The sequence below is a fragment of the Macaca fascicularis genome, chromosome 4 (assembly GCF_037993035.2).
Source record: "Macaca fascicularis isolate 582-1 chromosome 4, T2T-MFA8v1.1".
NCBI lineage: Eukaryota > Metazoa > Chordata > Mammalia > Primates > Cercopithecidae > Macaca > Macaca fascicularis.
The window spans coordinates 145817599-145838130 of NC_088378.1; the positions used below are offsets into that span (position 1 = coordinate 145817599).

Sequence of the window (20532 nt, forward strand, 5' to 3'; positions counted from 1 at the left end):
TTATGAAACAAACCACTCTAAAAGTCACTGGCTTAATATAACATTTATTTTGTTCACAAACTTGCAATTAGATCTGAGTGCCATGGGGTCAGCTTGTATTTGATTCACTGGGCGTGAGTTGTGGCTGCTTGAAGTTGGGCTCAAATTATCTGAAGATTCTAGCAATTAAATGTCTGAAGGTTGATTCTGGCTGTTGGCTGTAACCTGAATTTGGACTCTGATAGGATCAGCTACATGTAGGCTCTCCACACTGCTGCTTGGCTTCTTTGCAACATGGTGGCCAGATCTCAAGGACAAGCTGAGAGAGAGAGAGATTGGTAATGAATGAATATATGAATGCATCAGACAGAAGGTATTTTGCCTTTTATCCTTTAGTCTGAGATTTCAGGAATGGTGTCTCTTCTGCTTCATTCTTTTTGTTAAAAGCAAGACATTAATTCCACCCCACAATCAAAGAGAGGGAAATTAGACTCCACCTTTTGATGGGCAGAATGCCAAATAATTGGTGGACGTATTTTAAAACAACTACAGCAATCACCCTTATTAGAAATTAGGAAATTGCAAATTAACCCTGTAATTAGATACTACTGATCTTCTACCAGAATTGCTAAAATTAAAAAAACAAAAAGTAATCATTATTGGTAAGGATATAAAGTAGTAAGAACTTTCTTTTTTGTTGTTTTGTTTTGTTTTGAGACGGAGTCTCCCTCTGTCTCCCAGGCTGGAGTGCAGTGGCGTGATCTCGGCTCACTGCACGCTCCGCCTCCCGGGTTGACGCCATTCTCCTGCCTCAGCCTCCCGAGTAGCTGGGACTACAGGCGCCCGCCACCACGCCCGTTAGCCAGGATGATCTCTATCTCCTAACCTCGTGATCCACCCGCCTCGGCCTCCCGAAGTGCTGGGATTACACGCATCAGCCACCACGCCTGGCCCAAGTAGTAAGAACTTTCATCACTACTACTGAGAATCTAAATTGATAAAACCACTTTAGAAAACAGTTGGATATTATTCAGTAAGTTAAGGATATACATATCTTATTATCCTAGATACATATCCAAGAGAAATGTTTGCACGTGTGCAAATATGTACAAGAATGTTCATAGTAGTAGTGTTTGTATAACCAAGAACTAGAAACAACCTGAGTGCACATTTACAAAAATTGGATAGTGTTGAATGCAAGTCAACAATGACAATGGATAGGTCAGAGATATGTACAATATGAATGAATCTTATAAAAATAATTTTGTGAAAAGACGACACAAAAAGAAAGTATGATTATACTTATATAAATTTCAAACCAAACAAAATTATGTTATATTGTTCAGGGACATATGTATAGGTGGTAAAATGTATTAAAAATGTAAATAAATGGACTGGGCACAGTGGCTCATCCTTGTAATCCCAGAACTTTGAGAGGCCAAGGTGGGCAGATCACCTGAGGTCAGGAGTTTGAGACCAGGCTGGCCAACATGGCGAACACCCCTCTACTAAAAATACAAAAATTAGCCAGGTGTGGTGGTGGGTGCCCATAATCCCAGCTACTCGGGAGGCTGAGGCATGAGATTCACTTGAACCAGGGAGGTGGAGGTTGCAGTGAGCTTAGATCACCCCAATGCACTCCAGGCTGGGTGACAGAGAGAGGCTCTGTCTCAAAAAAAAAAAAAAAAAAAAAAAAAAGTGAATAAATGATTACCGTAAGTCAGGATTGTGGTTTTCTGTGGGAGTGAAGAGAGTGTGCAAGGCAGAGGTTGTGAATTGAAGAGGCATGACAGCAGTGTTCTATTTATCCTGAATATGGTTAAACATGTGTACACTGTAAAACTACTTTTCAAAGCTCTACATGTAGGTCTTATTTAGTTCTCTGCATATTTTACAATAGGAAGACATAAAACAAACACGGAAGCTTTTTATATATCAATGTGGAAAGATTTCCAAAATATATTGTGAAGTATCAAAAGCAAGGTCCAGAACATGTGAATCTATATTTGTATTTACACGCAAGTAGATAAAGAAGAATAGACAAGAAATTAACAATAGTAGAAACCTCTGGAGGATGAAGGAAAGGGTAGAAACCAAGTAGGTAGGTGACAGGGATGAGAGAAAACTTTTCACTGTAACTATTTGTCTTTTAAACTCTGTGAGTGTATTACCTTTTCAAAATACAAGCCAAATTAACAAACAAAATCTCTTAAAGCCCTAAAAGAGACCTCAGAGAAAAGTATGTCTTCTTAGAACAGATTCCCACTCCCTCAAGGCTTCATGTGTTATCTTCATTCTTAGGAGCCAGGAGCTCAGGAGTCAGTGTTTGTTTCTGGACAGAGAAAAGGTTTGGAAAGAATTAGTGATTACGCAGATCAACACCTGCAGCTCCCCAGATGGGACTATAAGTCTCAGATGCTTAGTCCTACTGCAGGGTCAAGCTTTAACTTCTCATACAAGCACTGACCAGTGTGGTGGATCAATGTGATTAAACAGCCCTGTGATTAGTAACTTGGTCAGATTTACACACATAATCACAACAGGGAGCTATACAGAGTTCAGAACATTTAGCAATGAACAGACCATTCCTGTCCCCTTTCAGGAAAAAACTTATGTATTGAGCACTTCCTGTGTACTCTGGTGGACCATTTATTTAACAAATTATTAATGAGTAGCTGCTACATCACAAGTACTCTGCTGGGCGCTCGGACTATGGCTGTGAACAAAATGGGCAAAACTTCCTCTCCTCATGGATTTTGTATTCTAATGTGAAATGCAAAGAAATGAAATGAATAAATAAAATATGTAGTATACTAGATAGTGATAAGCAATTACTTAGAAAAATAAAGCAGGAAAGATAATAGCAATGGCTTTTTTTTTTATTATTTTTTAATGTTTTGCATTTTTAAAGATGTCAAACAGGTAAGTCCCCACTGAGAAAGTGACATTTAAGAAAAGACCTAAAGGGAATAAGGAAAGGAACAGGGCACATATGTGGGAAAAGAAGTTTCCAGGCAAACAGTAAGTGCAAAGGCCTGAGGCAGGAGTTTGCCTGATGTTTGAGGAAGAACAAGGGGGTCTTGTGGCTAGAGGGGAAGAAAAGGGAGAAGAGCCCTCACAGGCCACTAGAAGCACTTTGGCTATTAAACTGAATGAGAAGGGAACCCTGGGAGAGTCTTGAACAGAGGCACTGCTGCTGCATTTAGAATACATAGTAAGAGGGCAGTGATAAATAGAAGCAGGGAGACCAGTGAAGAGCCTGTTGTGAAAATCTGGGTGAGATGTGATGATAGATTTTCTAGTATGGTAGCAATGGAAGTGGTAAAAAATAGTTAGGTTATGGATATATTTTGAAGGTAGAGCTGATGGGATGTAGGATCTGAAGGAAAGAGCAATCACAGATGATAGCACAGATATACTGGCTGTTTATTGAGATGGGGAAGATTCTTGAGGAGCAAGCCTGAAAGAATAATCAGGAGTTCATTCTTTTGAAAGGTAAAAAATGCTTGTCAAGAAAGCAGTTACAGACAGGGCGCCGTGGCTCATACCTGTAATCTCAGCACTTTAGGAGGCTGAGGTGGGTGGATCACCTGAGTTCAGGAGTTTGAGACCAGCCTGGCCAATATAGTGAAACTCCATCTCTACTAAAAACACAAAAATTAGTTGAGTGTGATGTCGCGTGCCTGTAATCCCAGCTATTCGGGATGCTGAGGCAGTAGAAACACTGGAACCTAGGAGGCAGGGGAAGTTGCAGTGAGCTGAGATCGCGCCAGTGCACTCCAGCCTGGGCCACAGAGCAAGGCTCCGTCTCAAAAAAAAAAAAAAAAAAAAAAAAAAGGTAGTGAGTCTAGTGTTTGAAGCAGCAGTCCAAGATGGAAAAAGGCATTTGTATGTCTATGGTATTTAAGGACTGAGCCCTGAGTATGCTAATATTTAGGGAAGGATCATGCAAGCGATCGTTTAATTTATACATGTAATAATAAGTACTATTAACATAACTAAAATAATCTCAGGAATCCTATGTATATTCCAGGAGCTTCTAAAACCTCTCTTGGGGAGTCAGCAAGAGCTTTCAGAAAGAGGTAATGGGTTATGTTTAAACTGAGATCTGAAGGACAAGTAGGAACTGGAGAATAAGAAAAGGGGAGGACTCTCCAGAGAAAATGCAACTGCAAAGTCCACAAGCAAGAGAGGACATGAAACAATCAGGAATTTCACTGTCCCTTCCACGTCAATGTCTCTGTCACACTTGTTCTGTCGGAGGAATGACTATAGGAGTTTTGGGAATGTTAAATTGTAGAGATTTTAAATTGGGGTTTGGTGGGCAATATTTGCGTGGCTTCTAGTCACTTCTGTGTAGAAGAAAATTATTTGGCATATAGCCATGTAACTCCTAGAACATACCAACTCAGAGGCAGCCTCAACAAAAGCCCAGTTCCCTGAAATAAGCTCCGGTTTTCAAACACAGGAACTCCTGGTTCCTGTCAAAACACATCCAAACATTATCCAGTAGGAAGTGAAATTCTGAAAGTCTGGCTCCCTCGTATGCAAAGAAAACCCTTTGAGATTTTTGATAGTAGGTGGTTAAGACACTTGTCCCTGAGGTGGAGGTGTTAACTCCAGAGCTCCCCAGTTCTTCTCAAGCAGGGTTTCCCGAGGGCTTTGCTTGCTGGGCTCCTCCTGGATTCTCTCTGTAGTTCCTCCTCAGAGCTCAAGGAAGCTTTTGAAGAAAGGATTTCAAAGGTTAAATATTTGACAGATTGGGACTGCATAGAGATGGAGGGACTGAAGACACCTGCTTCTTGAGGGGGCCAATTGTCAAGAGGCAGAAAAAAGGAGGAACGAGTAGGGAGGAAGGAAAGAAAAAGACTCAGGAAAACAATGAAACCATCTTCATGTTGCAAAAACTGTAAAAATTGAATGGAATATTAGCAGTGCTACCTATTCGTAAGCAGTGTGATGCCGTAGAAGCCTGCTGGGCTCATGACCTCAGAGGTTGAAAGATCAAAACCATCCTGGCCTACAGGCAACTTGGAGTTTAAATCTACTTCTGTATCTTCCCTAAAAGTCTGAGAATCAAATCAGTGATGGCACTCCATGGAAAGATATCACTTGATAAATTTCTGGTAGTTGTTTGCCTCTGACACATTGCCCCAGCCTAAAAATTCTCTCCTCTCGAGCTCCCAACATGGAAACAATTGGGAATACTAAGTTAGAACCTCCATCTATCGAGGTGGACTTGCATATTGCGTACAATTTCGTGGAGAAAGGGGGATGACAAATTCCGCAGTGACTTCCATTACATCTTCCAGTAAAGGGGCTTTAAAATTGTTATTTACCTATTAAGTTTTGATTATGTACTAGCAGTAGATGCAAATATAACACAATCCAGAAAAACTATCTTTAACACACATTTCAGGTAACAGGAAATAACATTAGACTTCAATATTTATATCTATATTTGGTCCAAAGAAGTGTCATAGAAGGATCAAAAAAAAAAAAAAAAAAAAAAAAAAAAAACAAACTACAAAATGACATTGTACTAGGATAAAAATTCTATAAGAGACATGGAATGGCACTATGAATGCAGAAAAATAAAGGATCAATGTAAAATCTTCCACAATTAAAGAGAGGGCACTGTTCACCTCCCTCTTTTAAAAGGTTGTTGGTAAGTATTAAATTACTATGGTGTTTAGATTCCTATGATACAAGTCACTATATCCTTCAGAAAAACTTAAACTTAATGAAAAATGTTAGATGTCCACTGAAAACATGTGGTAGGTATCACGTTAGTCAAAATTCTTTTAGACAGGCAAGAACACCCCAGAGCAGTGAAAAGTATAAATAATGGGACATTTTATGAGATTTGTCAGGCTCTTACCATTGCTTTCAACTGGTTGCTTCCCACTTCTTTTTTTTTTTTTTTTTTTTGAGACGGAGTAGCACTCTGTCCCTCAGGCTGCAGTGCAGTGGAGCGATCTCGGCTCACTGCAACCTCCGCCCCCCGGGTTCAAGCGATTCTCCTGCCTCAGCCTCCTGAGTAGCTGGGATTACAGGCATGCGCCACCACGTCTGGCTACTTTCTTTTTGTATTTTTGGTAGAGGCGGAGTTTCAGCATATTGGCCAAGCTGGTCTCGAACTCCCGACCTCAGGTGATCCGCCCGTTTCGACCTCCCAAAGTGCTGGGATTACAGGCGTTAGCCACTGCTCCCGGCCAACTTCCCACTTCTCTTGTTTTTGTTTTTTAATTGTTTCTTTGTTCCTCTTTGTGTGTTTTTTGGTTATTTCTTGTTACCCAGTAAATATGACAGTGCTGACAGATTTAACTAAACTTTACATAAATATTTATTAGGAGCAATCAGTTGTTTTCTTGTTTATTTTTCTTTCTACGAACTACACAAATAAGAATTTTTTTTATGTTACTTACATTTCTTTTCTATGAACCTGCAGAAAACATAAACGAATGGTGGTTGAATTGATTCTGTGGAAGTTAAAGTTCTACTGAGTTACTCTTTTTCACATGTAAGAACCAGTGTATACTCCACTGAACTGTGATAATCATTGATCCTATTTGTAGAACTGTAAGGAACTGTTTGCTAGGGAGCCTGGGTAGCTCAGTCGGTAGAGCATCAGACTTTTAATCTGAGGGTCCAGGGTTCAAGTCCCTGTCCAGGCGCTAACGGAGGTGTTTTTACTTGCTTAGAATGAGGACACATCAAGAAATCCGTTAAATTTTACCTTAGCCAGTAGCAAAGATTTGAGGACAGAGGGCTAGGTGAGGACAGAGGGCTATCTTTGTTTGAGACGGAGTCTCACTCTGTAGCCCAAGCTGGAGTGCAGTGGAGCCATCTCGGCTCACTGCAACCTTAGCCTCTGGGGCTCAAGCGATTCCCCTGCCTCAGCCTCCCAAGCTGCTGGGACTACAGGCGCGCGCCACCATACCCGGTTAATTTTTTTGTATTTTTAGTAGAGACGGGGTTACACCATGTTGCAATAGGTGGTCTCCAACTCCTGAGCTCCGGCGATCCACCCGCCTCGGCCTCCCAAAGTGCTGGGATTACAGGCGTGAGACATCACTCCCGGCCTAAAGAGTTCTTAGACATGACATCAAAGATAATTCGTGAAAGAAAAGTTGGTTAATTGTGTATGTGACCAGCAATTGGATGACAGTCCTTGGGCTCCCCTTGGTAAACTGCTCGCCACTTTACCAAGGAAAATGAAAGAGGGCAGTCCTTCAGTCTTAGCGTGGACAGGGAGATAGAGTAAATGAGAGAAAAAAAAAAAATACGCGCATGCTAGCCTTAGCCCATGTTCCATCATCATCCAAAAGCTTACATTACTAATGATAAAAGATTTGCAATATTCCAGAATGACCCTGTCTAGTGTCATTATAAAGGAAGCTGCAAATGAGAGCTGGTGTTCAGGGACTTCCTAAAAGCTCTCTTCCCTGATTGATATAAGCCACAAGAAGAGGAAGATCTTATCTTTATTAGTTTATTATTTTTTGTGTGTTTTTGTCAAAATGGCCCCAAAAGTGATCCAATCGAAACTGTAGCTGTCATGTAATAATTTGAGCTATACATCAAATTTATCCTCTTTATTTCAGGGGCACCGTTTTTGTTTTGTTTAAAATCTTGTGACTTTGCAAGCAAATGAAGAAACTATCATTTGATAATTACATATTTATACATGTATCGAAATATCACTCTATACCCCATATATATGTACAATACTTACTGTCAACTAAAAATCTTAAAATTACACTGCTATCACTAACAATTTCATAAAAGTCAGAAGTTGGAAGTTGTCAGGCTCATGATAACGGATACAAGTTTTGCAACATTCAAATTTTTGCTAGAAAGCCCCACTCTTATCATTGGTCACAAATACTGTCAGTTGTTTTCCTTGAAGTGGCAGGCTCACTTGGTTAATTAAAAAATTAAAAAAAATCATGTCTGTCAAATACCGAGTCTTAATAACCATAGTTTGTTAATCATTCTTTCAAATAAAAATGGTGTTTTCTGAAAAAGCCACTAGCTATGCTTGTAACGGAATCAGCTGGAGGAGTGCTTTTTCGGGAGGTAACATTGTGCTGAGGTATGCAACGGAAGTCCTTTATGTATACTTTCCATTTCGTCACACAGAACACACACAAGTCGAGTTGAACTTTAATAACATTGATCATTTTTACTGCATCAAGGGAAAAAATCTCTTCTACGATCGTCTATGAAATTTTTTTATAGAAACAAACAAGACGGTTAACACGATTCCTCTCCGGTGACAGCTGCGTTCGCTCCACGACTGCCTAGATTCTACTCGAGAAGACTACACCCAGTGTTTTGCTTGGCGCCCTCCTCCTAGGCTCGCTGTGATAAACGAGTGTCTGCTAAGAGGCTCAGACCATCTTTGGCAGGTTGGAAAACACAGATCCGGAGGTTATGGCCTGAGGCCATCTAGTTATCGAGTAGCGAATCTTCAACTTCCTTGGCAGAGATAGGGACAGTGTAAACGATCAGATGCAAAATGAAATAATTAGAAAATGAAAATTTTGTTGGTACTGAAAGGTGATTTTGATGATTGAAACTAAGATCAGCGGATTTCGTAATCCGGTCAGCAGAGTGGCGCAGCGGAAGCGTGCTGGGCCCATAACCCAGAGGTCGATGGATCGAAACCATCCTCTGCTACGAGTTTTAGCACGCCACTCCCCAAGAAAAGCCAAGTCCCTGGATTTTATGCTTTCAACCATTCCTGAAAACCGCCATTTCTGCTCTGAGTTGTGAGTTTCTTTCCTATGAAATCTCACCATTCACCCAAAAGTCGTGTACCTCATTGAGCCATATGGTCCTACATTGGAAAATTCCTTTCTTCCCTGGTGTCAGACAAACAAAAGTGTATGCTCAGCTGAGATGCATTTTTATTACTACTTTGTATGCAATTTCACCGTGGAAATGACAAAACCCACATTAACTTCTGCTAATTGCTGGGATATTCTCTTCCTTATTAATTATTTGCTTTAATAAGTATTTGACAATGTATAACTTTATTGTTTTAAGCTAGTTGCTCTCCACCTCTCTGCCTTTGTCATTACTTTTGTTGTTTTTCTTGGTCACCAGAAAAGTCCTTTTTTGGGTGCCAATGTTAAGTTCAATAACTAGCTGCTGAAGGGAATCAGTTGGTTCCACTTCTTCAGTCTTCCCTTTTACAAATCGTAGGTAAATGAATAAGGACTGTTGTATTGATCCTATTTGCATTCATCCTATATAGACCAGTTTGATTTCTTAGAGTTAGTGCAAAAAAAACAAAAAACAAAAAACAAAACAAAAAAAAAAACAAGTAATAGCGAATACAAGCAATGTTCAGAGTACATGAATACACTTCTGTCCAATGAATTGACTCCATGGAATTCAAACCACCTCCTTAGTTGTCTTTTCTGAGTCTAATAATTCATTTATAACACCAGTCAACATTAGTGATATGTGCTAAAATCATTTCTCAATATGAATAAGAATCTCTTCTTAGGACCTATGTGGCTTGGTTGGTACAATACCAGACTTTTACTTTGAAAGTAAAGGGGTCAAACTCTTGTCCAGATGTAGTGGCAGGCCGAGTGCAGTGGCTCACACCTGTAATCCCAGCACTTTGGGAGGTGGAGGCAGGTGGATCACTTGAGATCAGGAGTTAGAGACCAGTCTGGCCAACATGGTGAAACCCTGTCTCTACTAAAAATATAAAATTAGCCAGGTATGGTGGCACATGCCTGTAGTCCCTGCCACTCACGAGGCTGAGGCACGAGAATCGCTAAAACGAGGGAGGCACAGGTTGCAGCGAGCCGAGATCATGCCACCACACTCCAGCCTGGGTGACAAAAGCAAAATTCCATCTCAAAAAACAAAACAAAACAGATGTAGTGGTGTTTTCTGGTTTGTACAGCCAGGTTTCTATGTATTTGAGTGGGCATACTTAAGAAATCATACCCGAAGTGTCTCATACGTACTTGGATATGATTTAAATGCTAAATTCTGGAACCCTTAGGCCCTTTTGGAAGGTGGTGAGTGTATTTGGTGAGAGAGACTGGGGTCATAGGCGGACAGAGGGCCTATCTGGTAGGCAGCCTCTAAGATGATCCCCAATAATCTCTACCTTCTGATATTCTTGCCCTGGTGTAGTTCCCTATGTACCAGGGGTGGTCTTTGTGTCTAATGTAAGTGATAGATCTAGCTCTAGAGGGAAGCCAGTTACTATGTCACCAGCTGTCCTGTGTAGTAGCCCATTTGGGGAGGGAGTGAGCCTTCCTGCCAACACCTACTAGGGAGATTGGAAGAAGATCCTCCAGACCCAGTCAAGCCTTATGACGACTAGAGCCCTAGCCTGGCATCTTGATTGCAACCCCATGAGGATCCCTGAGCTGGAACTACCCAAATACAACACTTTGATTTTCTGAGTTACAGACACAGTAAGATAATAAATGTGTTGTTTTAAACCACTACATTTGGAATTATTTGTTACAGCAATTGATAAGCAATACAAATCTCAAATAAATTAAGTTTATAACTTAAGGCTCCCTGGACTATTCAAGAAATGCACTTCCAGGATGCCGATCTACTGTAGGTCACCTCGTGTCTTTGATTTAACAAGATGAAGATATTTTCTAATTTCTTTACTTGGTGAATTCCTAAGTGACATGACTACTTTTCGGGCATTCACTAGGGATAATAGTTGAGTTTTTCTCTCTAGATTATTATTAATCTGCATGTATGACACTGAGGACGTGTGGAGTGGTTCTCCATTTTTAGCGGGTCCTAGTGACTTCAGTTTTCCTCAATTTAGAAGCGCTAAAGCATAAGCCCAAATTTGCCTCCATGAGCGAGAGCTGTAAAAGCATAAGCAACTGGGTGTTGTGGTGCTCTGCTTATCTGTGTTCTCATTTCCTTTTACATTTGTTTTACATGTCTCTTAGGTTTCTTTAATATTATATAACTTCATTGTCTAAAACAAACTTTTAAATAATTGATTTAGAACATATTTTAATAAAAGTACAAATCATATGGGTATAGGTAAATGAATTTTCACACAGGAAGCCTATGAGTAACCTCCATCTAGATCAAGAAATAGAATATTACCAGCACCTCAGAGACTCCCTTTATGCTGTCTTTCAGTTACTTTTCCCTTCTTCCTGTAAGGTAACAACCATCCCAACTTCTAACAGCAGAGTTCACTTCTTCCTATCCTTTCAATTTGTGTAAATAGAGTCGTATTGTTTCCCCTCTTTTGTATTTGTTTTCTTTTACTCAATTATGCCTGTAAACTAATAATTGTTACTAAATGTAGCTGTAATTTCATTTTCATGGCAGTGGAATGTTCCATTGTATTTTTATTATCCAATTTATTCTACCATTGATGAACACTTACGCTGTTTCTATTTTGGGGCTATTATAAATAAACATCAAAAAACAGGAACTTTTTTTATATGTCACAGTGCACATATGTATTCATTTTGTTAGATTTATACACAGGAGTGAAATACTTTCACCTTTCACATTTACATCTAAAATCCATCGATATTAATTTTTTGTTTATGTAATTTATAGGTCAAAACTTATTTTTCCTCATTAGATATCCAAAGAATGTAGTATGACGTATTAAAAAGACCACCGATTCCCTCACTACTATACATTGTTATCTTTTTCATAAATTGTGTGTACAAATATTTGGTTCTGTTTCTGGATGCTGTATTTGGTTACACTGTTCTATTTTTATATCATTATGAAAATTGCCTACTATCTTAATTATCGTAACATTGTAATAAGCTTTGATATCTATCTATGTACATCCTCTCATTCTGTGCTTTTCAAGGTAGTCTTGGCTATTCTTGGATCTTTGCCTAGTTATAGAATGTTCAGAATGAGCTTGTCAATTTTAACGACAGTAGTGTCTTTTAATTTAGTTGCATAGACTTTATAATTTATTTTAAGGAGAATTGTAATCTTTTATTCTTCCATTCAATTAATGCAGTATATTGTTAGAATGATTTAGGTATTCTTTACATTCTTTTGGCAATGTTTTATTGTTTTCTGAATAGAGGTCCTGCACAGGTTTGTAAGAGTTATTTCTAGGTTGAAAATGTTTTTTGGAGCTATTGCGAATAATATCATCTTAAACATGTTATCGAGGCATAACATACATCCGTAAAACTCCACCTATAAGTGTAAACCTTGATGAAGTTTCACAGACTGAACACACTCATGTAAACAGCATCCACTGAATCAAATTATAATGTATTATTAATGTATTAAGGAGTGCAGTGTTAGGAAAGTCTACTTAAGGGAAGAAAGTGGGTAAACTTTATTGGTCACGGCCAGACATGGTGGCTCATACCTGTAATCCCAGCACTTTAGGAGGCCGAAGCGGGAGGATCAGTTGAGCTCAGGAGTTCAAGACCAACATGGCCAAAACAGTGATACCCATCTCTACTAAAAATACAAAAATTAGCTGGGTGTAGCGGTGCACACCTGTAATCCTGGCTACTTGGGAGGCTGAGGCAGGAGAATCACTTGAACCAAGTAGGCAGAGCTTACAGTGAACCAAGATTGCACCACTGCATTCCAGCCTGGGTAACAGAGCAAGACACGTCTCAAAAAAAAAAAAAAAAAAAAAAAAAAAAAAAAAATTGGTCAGCCACTGTATCCAACTGATCAAAGTTTTGCTCCATAGAGCATTAATAGCCCTACATATAGAAGTTGTGCATGTGCAGATATCAAAGATCTCTCAGCAGCTCATGTTTCAACAGCAACAGAGAAGCCTTATAGTAGAAGACGAGAAGTTCAACAGAGGTGAACAGTGAAGTCCTGTTGTTTTCTGCACACAGAGGAAATTGGTTGCCATGACTATTGGGGTAAAACAAGTTGCAAGGTAAGATGGCAAGAGAATTGGAGGTGGCACAAAAGATATGTCTGATACCCAAGAGTATGCTTGTCTTACAACATATTTTAGGAAGTGTTCCTTTCTCTCTATTGCTTGAGAGTTTATGCAAGATTCATGTTATTTGTTTCATAAATATTTGGAAGAATTCACCTTTGAAGCAGCATAGGCCTGGAGTTTTCTCTGTAAGGTTTTAAATTACCGATTCATTTGTTTAATAGGTATAGGACTATTTAAATTTTCTATTACTTCCTGTATCAGTTTTTGTAACCTGTGTCTTCCTAGGAATTTTTTCATTTCATCTACGTTTTTAAATGCATTGCCATGTTATTATTTATAATATTCTCTCATACACTTTTTACTGTGTGCAGGGATGTATAGTGATGTCCTTTTTTATTTATTTTTTTTTAATTTTTATTTATTTATTTATTTTTTGAGATGGAGTTTCACTCTTGTTGCCCAGGCTGGAGTGCAATGGCATGATCTCGGCTCATCACAACCTCGCCTCCCGGGTTCAAGCAATTCTCCTGCCTCAGGTTCCCAAGTAAGTGGGATTACAGGTGTGAGCCTCCTTGCCAGGCTAATTTTGTATTTTTAGTAGAAACGGGGTTTTGCCACGTTAGCCAGGCTGGTTTCAAACCCCTGACCTCAGGTGATCCGCCTGCCTCAGCCTCCCAAAGTGCTGGCATTATAGGCATGAGCCACCATACCCAGCCTTTTTATAATATTCTCTTATATACTTTTTGCTGTGTGCAGGGATGTATAGTGATGTCCTTTTTTCATTTCTGATATTAGTAATTTATGTGAACTCTTATATATAAGAATATATCTTATCAGACTTGCTAGGTAGTTATCAATTTTATTAATATGTTCAAGTAACCAGTCCTTGGCTTTGTTTATTTTCTTTATATGTTTATTTTCCATTTCATTTTTCTGCTTTTAACTCTCTTGTTTTCTTCTTTTATGACCTATAACATGATTTCCTGTTCTTCTAAAAGTCCTTAAAAGTTTATTTTTTTAAGCTTTTTAAAATAATGTATTAAAGACTATACCTTTGTCAACTGAAAAATCATGAGATGTATAAATTTGGAAAGAATACTTTACTTTTTAAAAATAGTTACAGCCTGTAAGCTGGCTATACTGACAGGTTGGAAAGTGTAGCTTCCAGCCAAAGCCAGAAGGAGACACTTCAAGGGAGGAGGGATTGGGCAGGAGTTTTATGCTGAACAGGTTTGCTACACACACATATTTAACAGGTTATAGGAGGAGTTATGAATATTTTCAAAGGGGGAATGTGCATATACATGATAAGTAAACATGTAAGTTAAATGTCACTTATGTTTATTATGTTACTGTGGGGTTGAGACTTAATATTTAAAAATATTACAATTAGCCCCTATACATCAAAAGGTGAAGCAGGGACACGAAGGTAAAGCAGAGACATGAAGCAGCGTCTGTAAACTGGCCAGAACCGGTCTGTGGTTGGTGGTCTTTTTATTAGAAGTTACTGAAACTAGTCTGTTGTCTAATCAAAGCTGTAGTTATGGCTTGTGAAATGGAGGGATCAGTTAGTCAGTGTTTGATGGGTGGTAAGCTGTAACTTTTTTAAAAATATCGTTTATCTTTAAGCCGGTGTTTGTTTAGCTGTTAGAGAAAAAGGAGAAAAATTAACCTTGTGGCAATTAGAATAGAGTTTATTTTTTAAGTGTATGGGTGTGTGACTTAACCCTTGTCTGGTGTGGCCTTAGGTCTTGTTTATAATTTCCTACCTTATTGCCACAAAGAGTTTCTTTCTTTCTTTCTCCTTCCTTCCTTCCTTCCTTTCTTTCTTTCTCTTTCTTCTTTCTCTTTCGCTCTCTCTTTTCCTTCCTTCTTTCCTCCCTTCCTCCCTTTCTCTCTTTCTCTCTTTCTCCCTTTCTCCCTTTCTCTCTTTCTCCCTTTCTCCCTTTCTCCCTTTCTCTCTTTCTCTCTTTCTTTCTTTCTCTTCTCTCTCTCTCTCTTTTTTATTTTTATTTTTTTTAAGACAGAGTCTTGCTCTGTTGCCCAGGCTGCAGTAGCACATTCTCGGCTCACTGCAACCTCCACCTCCTGGGTTCAAGTGATTCTCCTGCTTCAGGCTCCTGAGTAGCTGGGATTACAGGCGCCCATCACCATGCCCGGCTAATACAAAGAGTTCATTTCATCAGTCTTATGAACTCTATTTTAACATTAATGCTGGTCAGTTATTGTGTCTAAACTACAAAATGGCGGAAGTATGACAAAGTGTATCTAACTTCCCATCCTGTAACCTCCCTATGAAATTTGCATAATCATATGTCAATGTGTCTATTTGGAAACAGAAATAGTGTTCCATGCCAAGCATCTTTTGGGAATCCATGAATCTAATCAACTTTATAAACTTAATGCAAAATTCGTGCAAATAAATGGTTTACAAATTTGAGAAATATACAAGAAAGTATAGAAATAAGAGCAAATATTGTTTATTTTAAACTTATTTACAGGGCATTTTGGACATATACAGATATGAAGTACTAATAAACATATAAGCCAATTCAAGAAATAAAAAATTACAAATGAAGGTGAAGTCATCTATATTCCCAACTCTTTTCACATCTTCTTCCAAACCTCTTAAAGATAACCACTACTTTGAATTCGATTTTTACCATGTCCTTACATTTCTTTATTTTTACTACATTAGAGTTTTTATTGATATAACTTTTCATGTTTTTAGAACCTGTATGTATTTTACACTTTACATACTCATCTGCAATGTGCACATTTATGCTTGAAGAAACTTTCATAGATTGAATCGCAATGGATTTTTGTTTTCAAATTTTTACCTAGGTGCAATCAGGACTAAATTTATTTTTCATTTTATCATATATTGTTTCTCTTCAAGGATGACAACCAAATGAATAAATTTCTTTTTTTTTCTTCTTCTTTTTCTTTTCTTTTTTTTTCTTTTGTTTGTTTGTTTGTTAGTTTGTTTTGAGACGGAGTCTTGCTCTGTCGCCCAGGCTGGAGTGCAGTGGCGCGATCTCGGCTCAATGCAAACTCCACCTCCCAGGTTCACGCCTTTCTCCTGCCTCAGCCTCCCGAGTAGCTGGGCCCGGCTGATTTTTTGTGTATTTAGTAGAGACGGGTTTCACCGTGTTAGCCAGGTTGGTCTCGATCTCCTGACTTTGTGATCCGCCCGCCTCGGCCTCCCAAAGTGCTGGGATTACAGGCGTGAGCCACCGCGCCCAGCCTTCTTTCCTTTCCTTTTCTTTTCTTTTTTTTTTTTTTCAGACAGGGTCTTGCTGTCTCCCAGGCTGGAGTTCAGTGGCGTGGTCTTGGCTCATTGCAGCCTGGAGCTCCCAGGCCAAAGGACTAAATTTCTAAACTCAGAAAAATTTAAATATGCATTCTCTTGTAGTTAAAATAATTTTTATCAGGATTCCTTTGATGCAATAGAAAGCTGTGTGGTAAGCAGGGGGAAGTAATCATATTTAAAATGGCACAGGTTAATCTGGAAACTCTATTATCATAATTAATCAACATCAAAGTGCAGATAATTGGGTAGGAAGATGAAACAAAGCTAGTACTGTTCTCCAGGATTAGGCTGTTCTCATATGTAGAGCTAATATAAGTGGAAAGACACATGTTAGTCCCATAAAAGAAAACAAAGCAGCTCACCAGCAAGAAGACAACACGAGTGGCTTCTGTTTCAGGAAAAGATTGTGGAGAGAGACTGATACTGTGAATATGAAAGACCGTCTTTTGATGCCTTAAGAAAATAGTCACCATGTAGAAACTACTCTAAATCATGAGGAACAAAAAGAGGAAACCTTGAGTAAACATGGCACTTTGAAATATCGTTGCATGGTAGTATATAAAATGTTTGTTTTACAGTATATCAGAGAATATCCAAGTCCAACATTAGTGGATTTGCTGGTGGCTATGGTGCTTATAATGACCCACATATTGATTAGCATGTTGTTTATTTAGGAATAAATCAATAAGGGAAAAAATTATGGGGAGATTTGAGGTTTGAGCCATGCCCATTTGGAATGACAAGGACTGATAATAACAGCCTGAAATATACTCAGGAGAGAAGAAGTACATACACAAATGTCCCGTGTCATTTTATAAATGTATAGCCCTGTTTTACAACAAGTATCAACAAAAGTACTTCTAATTCCGAAGGATGACATTATATATGGAACACCCTGATGATAACTGTTATAACGTTAGCCAAAGTTAGGTGCATAAGAATCACATCTAAGGGGTTCTTCTGATGGGGCCGAAATAAGATGATGTACATACGTATAATGAATAGCAATGAGTTCCCCATGAGCCCAATGCCAGTTTGAAAGACAGGTAAGATTCCCAGTGTTGTGTCACTTGAATACAAAATATTCACGATTTTCTTGGATCTTTTGATTGAAGACAGCGCAGCCTAAACAGCAGCATAAATATATTCCACATATGAAAGTTTAGCAATCACTGAATTCTTAGAAAGAAATTTCAATTTTGACATGGAAATTATCATGAACGAGGGACAAATCTATCATGAAAGAGGGACAAATACTCAACTATACATGAATTCATTACATTTTTGTGGGATTTCCAGAGGCTGGATGCCATGTATTGTTCAAATATCTACAGAGCAGATTAAGTTTACGTGGCAGTTGGGCTTTGCATACACATTTTTACCATTTGTTCTAGCCCATTTTTCAGGATTAGTCTGTTCTATTTTAAAGACAGTTTCCCATGTAATAAAAAACAATCTTATTTCAAATTCTAATATTGTATTTTAATTGTAAACTTATAACTTGAAATATTTTGTACTTTTTATACACAGGTAATATTTATAACCTATAAATAGCAATATATAAATATGAATCCACTTTTCAGAGCACTAATTGTACAACACTGTTATTTTATGAATAATAAAATGTATTTATAGAATATGGTTAACTACTGAGTAATTTATGTCATTAAATGCTAAATTTGCTTGTTCTGAAAAACTTTCTTTGCTTAGGAAGCATATTTAATATTTTTACAAATGTAGTAAAGGTTTAATTGAAGTTGACAAAGTGATGAAATGTAATAAGGTATTAAATAAATTTACTTTCCAGTTAGCCAACAGGGTTGATGAAGTCCTTTTCATTTAATGGATAAACAGCCCTTCTCCTGACACTGAATTACCATCTAGTTATTACATAACTTTCTATGTTTCCTTACAGCTTGGTCTCCAGCTTGCCCTGCAGTATTCAGAATACTGTACACATGCACACACATCCTATTGATTCTGTTTCTCTGGAGACCTCAGACTTAGGAAGCAGAAATGCAACCTGCATGCCCAGGGCCAGATGCAAGCTCCAAAAAGTCCTAAGAGAACCTTTGGCTTGTACCTCTGATTGATCTTTGGAGTCCGTGCAAGCAGAAGATGATAGCTAAGGCAGAGTTGCAGGTGGCTTGGCTTAGAGATAAGGAGTACGCCAGCTCAGAGCCCATCTGCAAAGACCAGAGTGTTGGTTTTTTTCTCCCTCCAGATATTTATGAAAATCTTTGTCAAGTCACTGGCTGACTGCTAAGGTAACATAACTTCAGTGACAACACATGACAAGCAATATAGTCTTTGCAAAAATAGTTTGGGAAACTCACTAAAGAAACAGATGACTGAAATCCTCAAACATCAAAAATCAACTATAGCAAACCCTGTGGAGGCGAAAACATCTGATATCCAGAGTTTCCAGATTATAATATTCAAAATGTCCACTTTCAACAAAAAACTACAGGACATAAAGAAACAGAAATATGTGGCTCATTCACAGGGAAAAAAAGAAATGGACAGAAACTATCCCTGAGGAAGCCCAGACATTGGGTTTGCTAGATAAAGACTTTAAATCAACTGTCTTAAAGAGCTAAAGGAAACCATGAACAAAGAACTGAATGAAACCAAAAGAATGGTGTATAAACAAGTAAAGAGAATATAAACATATAAAGAGAACAAAAAGATAGAATGATAAAATGGAACCAAATAGAAATTATAGAGTTGAAAAGTGTAATAGTTTAAAAATTTACTAGAGGTGCTCAACAGCAGATTTGAGGATGTGAAAGAAGGAACCACTGAGCTTGAAGATAGGACAATTGAAAATATCCAGTCTGCTCATGCCTGCAATCCCAGAACTTTGGGAGACTGAGGAAGGCAGATCGTTTGAGCCCAGGAGTTCGAGACCAGCCTGGCCAACATGGTGAAACCCCGTCTCTACTAAAAATACAAAAATTAGCCAGGCGTGGTGGCACATGCCTGTAGTCCCAGCTACTTGGGTGGCTGAGGCAGGAGAATCGTCTGAACTAGGGAGATGGAAGTTGCAGTGTGCCAAGATCATGCCTCTGCACTCCAGCCTGGGCGACAGTGAGACTCCATCTCAAAAAAAAAAAAAAAAAAAAAAATCTTCACAATCTTGTGGTAAGAAAAATTTTCTTAGGATATAGAAAACACTAACAACAAAAAATTTTAAATACAATTTCACTAAAATTAAAATCTGCTCTTCAAAAAACACCATTAATAAGATGAAAAAGGATAGCCAAAAATTGTTAGAAAATATCTGTAATACATATATCTGACAATGAACCTGTATCTAGGCTATATAATTTACCTCACAACCTCACAACAACATAATACCTATTAAATAAGGAGCAGCTGAGCACGGTGGCTCACATCTGTAATCCCAGCACTTTGGGAGGCCAAGGCAGGTGGATTACAAGGTCAAGAAATCAAGATCATCCTGGCCAACATGGTGAAACCCCGTCTCTACTAAAAATACAAAAATTAGCTGCCCATGGTGGCGTGTGCCTATAGTCCCAGCTACTTGGGAGGCTGAGGCAGGAGAATCGCTTGAACCTGGGAGGCAGATGTTGCAGTGAGCTGTGATTGTGCCACTGCACTCCAGCCTGGTGAAAGAGGAAGACTCAGTCAAGAAGAAGAAGAGGAAGAGGAAGAGGAGGAGCAAAAGGTTTCAATAAATACTTCATAAAATAAGATTAATGAATGGCCAATAAAGCATTCAATAATGAATGCTCAACATCTTTATTCACTAGGCTAATGTAAATGAAAACCATTGTGAGATTCCACTACACACCCACTAGACTGGCTAAAGTTATTAAAGTTAACATACTGAAAATACCAAGTGTTGGCAAGGATGTGTAGCAACTAAAACTTTTAAGTTCCTGGTGAGAATGTAAAGTTGTTCAAATAGTTTGGAAATCATCGGACAGTTTTTATCTATTTAAAGACATGCCCAAAGAACTGTATCCTAATTTTCGTAGCAGCTTTTTATGAAATAGTTGAAAACTGGAAAAAACCTAAATGTCCATTAATATGTGAATGAACAAACAAACAATTATATATTCATATAATGGACTATTACTCAGCAATAAAATGAAATGCACCACTGATACATACAACAATGTGGATGAATCTGAAGAACATTACTCTGAATAAAAGAAGCCAGGCAGAACCAGTTCAGCGGCTGATGCCTGTAATCCCAGCACTTTGGGAGGCTGAGGTGGGGGAATCACTTGAGGTCAGGAGTTCGAGACCAGGCTGGCCAACATAGTGAAACACCCATCTCTACTGAAAATTA

General features: G+C 38.5%; 2 non-coding genes and 1 pseudogene across 2 annotated transcripts; 2 read left to right on the plus strand and 1 right to left on the minus strand.

The window, feature by feature from the left end:
- The first annotated feature begins 6583 nt into the window (after window positions 1–6583).
- Window positions 6584–6656, plus strand: TRNAK-UUU (transfer RNA lysine (anticodon UUU)). The gene has a single exon. It is a non-coding gene; the product is annotated as a tRNA-Lys (tRNA).
- Window positions 6657–8592: 1936 nt separating this feature from the next.
- Window positions 8593–8664, plus strand: TRNAM-CAU (transfer RNA methionine (anticodon CAU)). Its single transcript has one exon. It is a non-coding gene; the product is annotated as a tRNA-Met (tRNA).
- A 7436-nt stretch (window positions 8665–16100) lies between these two features.
- Window positions 16101–17365, minus strand: LOC135970447 (vomeronasal type-1 receptor 3-like; annotated as a pseudogene).
- Between the last annotated feature and the right edge of the window lie 3167 nt (window positions 17366–20532).